The sequence below is a fragment of the Etheostoma cragini genome, chromosome 7, assembly GCF_013103735.1.
Source record: "Etheostoma cragini isolate CJK2018 chromosome 7, CSU_Ecrag_1.0, whole genome shotgun sequence".
Lineage (NCBI taxonomy): Eukaryota > Metazoa > Chordata > Actinopteri > Perciformes > Percidae > Etheostoma > Etheostoma cragini.
In genome coordinates, this window is record NC_048413.1 from 15984089 (window position 1) to 15988294 (window position 4206).

Here is a 4206-nt window from a genome sequence, read left to right on the forward strand (position 1 = left end):
TTCACGAGGGAGAGGAAGAGGAGCACCAGTACAATTCTGTCTCTGGCTCCCTTTTTTCATTAACTGTACATTCTACTGTATAAAGCTACTCTGAGATGGGTCTTTTATTTTATTTTTTTAATTTTTTGCAGCAAAAGAAACAAAATGCATGCATTTACAAAACCCCACAAAACTAAAATGTAGAGAGGCTTCAAGAGAAACTTTAGTGCAAAACACAATCTATGATCAATACAATCACTATTGTCTAATGTATAAAGGCAGACCTGACGCATGTCAGTTAGAAGAAGACAGGCTACAGAGCACAGTGATGTGCCCAGTGAGCATTATAAAATAATGCAGTTTCTGTAATTCCTCCTGTGTTAGTGTTTAAAAATAATTATTTGATTTTGATTTTATATTGTTTTGGTAGACTTAGTGTATGGTATTATTGTATTTTGAAAATTAGTGTTGGAGTTTAGTTTACAACGTGTGATTTTGAGCATGAAATTAACTGTTTTATCAGTTGTATGTTATAGGTGTGTTCGTGCGTTAAGAGTTTAGGAAAGTTGTTAAAAGTATCATAGCGATTGTAAAAAAAACTGTAATATGCACAATAATAATGTCATCGGACCGTGCAAAAATGTTTGCATTCTTAATTCTTTCTAAAGGGGGGTGAAAAATATTTACATTTAGACAACCAAAATGTAGTTTGGCCATGTTATTTAGGAGCAGGTTTTTCTACTAATCTGATTGCATGATACATTTCCCAGCACAGACCGTTAAGATGAATGATTAAACAATGGATTGGCTGGATGGTCAATTGATTGTTTAATTGATTTGCTGAGTAACTAAGTGTTTCAGTGCTTTATTTTATTTACTTGGAGCAAATAATACGTTGTGCCTAATTTTTGCTCATTTTTCTTTGAGAGTGGTGAGTTGGCCTTGGCTCACAGTAAAGCAAACCTTGGTGCTGGTAGCAGCAACACAGTGATATTCTTTTAGTAAAGCCAGAGAGTAGTTTTACTGATTAACGTGTAGGGTTGCTTGATTATGGAAAAAAAAAGAATCAAAATTATTTCGGTCAATTTTGAAATCACACTCAATTAACCCAATTACTCGTTGACTTTTAGAAAATTATTGAACTCAGCCTAAACAACATTGGAAAAGGTTAAATATAATACTGATTCAATATTAAATATAATAATAATAAAATATATAAAATAAGAGTTTACTTGCAAAACGTAAGGATCTAAATAATTGTTTTTCTCGATTATTCTGTTTTTGTGATCATTGGGAAGCAAAATCATCATCACGATTACATTTCGATTAATTGCACAGCCCTACGAAAATACGAATGTAAACAAGCATCAAGCGCAGTGTTCAGGCAGGAAGAGCTTCCTACACCTGTCACCTCTTGCTACACATCCTACAGGTTACTCAAGCTTCCAAACTGTGGGTGCAGCTCTGAATGTCTTTTCCAATAATAGATTCAGTATTATTTTTAGTGTAGATGAGAGCTTGCTTTGTGAGCAGTAAAGTCAACCTATGCAGTTTTGATAAAGCTAAGCGCCTCTTTTGCCTGTAATTTAATTCTGTCATTCAATGAGTTTTTGGTTCTCCCCAGAGTAAATATGGTAAGTTGGAGCAGCTTTCACTCTGCCACCATCCGTCTGTAATCCAATTACTCTTCTGTGGGACAAACTACTCCATTGGCTGCAATTCTTTCCCATTCATCCATCAAGAGAACAATATGTAAACAAATGGATAAAGAGAGTTTTGATTCCACAAGGATTAATCCATCAGCTACTTTTGAGACCTGTACCCTCGTTGACTAATCCATCATTCTGTCCATCATTCTGTTACCACATGACTTTAAAGTCTTAATCTTTAACTTCCTCTAGTGCATGACTGGTTTTCATCTTTCACTTAACTGAGCAGCTGACACTATATAACCTTCCTAAATGCAAGCAAAGCTGGCCTTTCCACTTTTCGTAAATCTCTGAGACATTAAGTCTTTTACAATGATGAATTTTCTGACATTGGAGCTTACAATTATCCTAGTTAGGGTTATTTGAGGGTATCATATGCACACTGCCAGCACCCAGATATCTTTGTAGCAGGGTTCTTTTTTGGCAGTTAATTGCGGTGCTTTTTGCAACTCTTGCTTTACTGGCCAACTAGGAATAGGACTAGGAATAATATGTGGGAGATGTTATTTTCTCTAGCTGTTCTTTGCTCTGGTGCTGAGTCTTCGTCTTTTAGGTTTGGCCTGAGACCAAATTGAATATGCTATTGCCCCCCTGCTGCCACATTCAGCTCCTTTCATTGAAATAGGCTGCTGTTCACTCCATGGAGATTTCACCCCCTTTGCATCTGCTGAAAGGGAATGCTCACACTTTCTGACATGTATGAAGAGGAAGAGCAAGAGCAGATGCTGACACACAGCAGTTAAACTTTCATAAGCTTAGAGACCCACTTTTTTGTCTGATGGCAGGTTACACTTTAGCAAACCCACTCTCCCAAACTGTCATATGTTATGCACAATCCAGTTTGCCTGTCTTTGCATTAGCACAGGCCTCCCTCCGTTAAAAGTACGTATAAACATTATTCTTTGTAGATCACCTGTTAAGTCCCACCTTGAGTTTTACCCCCACTGGATGTAATCACAAAGGTGTGAGCCTTTAATCCTGCGGTTTCATCTTCTCACTAAACCCTAACGCTGATATTACTAATTCAATGTCAGTTTATGCTTACACTTTCTACTGGGGATATTTTATTTATGCAGCTCTACATCAGTTCTCTGACTTTAAATTATTAACAATTAACAGTAGTGTGTGTGTGTGTGTGTGTGTGTGTGTGTGTGTGTGTGAAATTTTTTTTGCGTCTCTTGATTTGTTTATCAGCATATCACCTCATCAGGAGGTCTTGCTCTGTAACATCCATTTTCGTCCGCTTATCCGGTATCGGGTCAGAACAAGACCCCAAGGTATTTAAAGTCCTTCACTTGGGGTGACAACTCATTCCCTACCTGAAGAAGGCCCTCCATCGGTTTCTTGCTGAGACCCATGGCCTCAGAATTAGAGGTGCTGATCCTCATCCCAGCCGCTTCACACTCGACTGGGAACCGATCCAGCGAGTGCTGAAGGTCACAGGCCAATGATGCCATCAGGACCACATAGTCCCCAAAAAGCAGCGATGAGATCCCCAGCCCACTGAATAGCAACTCCTCTCCATCCCGACTACGCCTCGATATCCTGCCTATAATAACTACAAACAGGATTGGTGACAAAACACAGCCCTGGCAGAAGCCAACCCTCACCTGGAACGAGTCCGACTTACTGCCAAGAACCTGGACACAGCTCTCGCTTTGGTCATACAGAGATTGCATAGCTCTGAGAAGGGACACCGTCACCCCATACTCCTGTAGCACCTCCCGGTCATACGCCTTCTTCAGATCCATAAAACACATGCAGACCGGTTAGGCATACTCCCGGGCTCCCTCCGGGATCCTTGTAAGAGTGAAGATCTGATCCGTTGTTCCACGACCAGGACGGAGTCTGCATTGTTCCTATTGTCCAAACACTCCTTTCCAGCACCTTGGAGTAGATTTTACAAGGGAGGCTGAGAAGTGTTATACCCCTGTAATAAGCACACACCCTCTGGTCCCCCTTTTTGAAGAGGGGAACCACCACCCCGGTCTGCCACTCCCTAGGCACCGTCCCAGACCTCCACGCAGTGTTGAAAAGGCGTGTCAACCAAGACAGCCCCTCCACACCCAGAACTCTCTGCATTTCCGGAGGGATCTCATCCATCCCCGGGGCTTTGTCACTGTGGAGTTGCTTAACTACCTCAGCGACTTCCACCAGGGAAATTGACAACAATCCCCCATCATCCTCCAGCTCTGCCTCATTGCCTCCTGTTCTGTAACATTGACAAAATAAATCTGTGTCTGTGCTGGCAGATTCCCATTATCTTTTTAACACCAGGGAACAGGAAATAGTTTGCCGTCTTCCCATCATTTGTGACAGTTATCCTGTGTGAAGACAAAATGTGGAACTCAACTCACTTTTTTGGTAGCAGTATTCATATGGAGCTAGAACAGTGACAGTAACCTGTGGTATTGAAAATAAAATTTGGCATTGAAACAAAAAATATTGGCATTGAAAACTGTTGAACTGAAGTATAAAACACAAACATCAAAAAGTAATGATCTCATAATCCTATGAT

The 4206-nt window shown here is 40.4% G+C and overlaps 1 protein-coding gene across 2 annotated transcripts in view; it reads left to right on the forward strand.

Annotated features, from left to right (window-relative positions):
- The window catches only part of cpne5a (copine Va), a 76612-nt gene that overhangs the window by 16310 nt on the left and 56096 nt on the right, over positions 1-4206 (forward strand). The window lies entirely within an intron of this gene.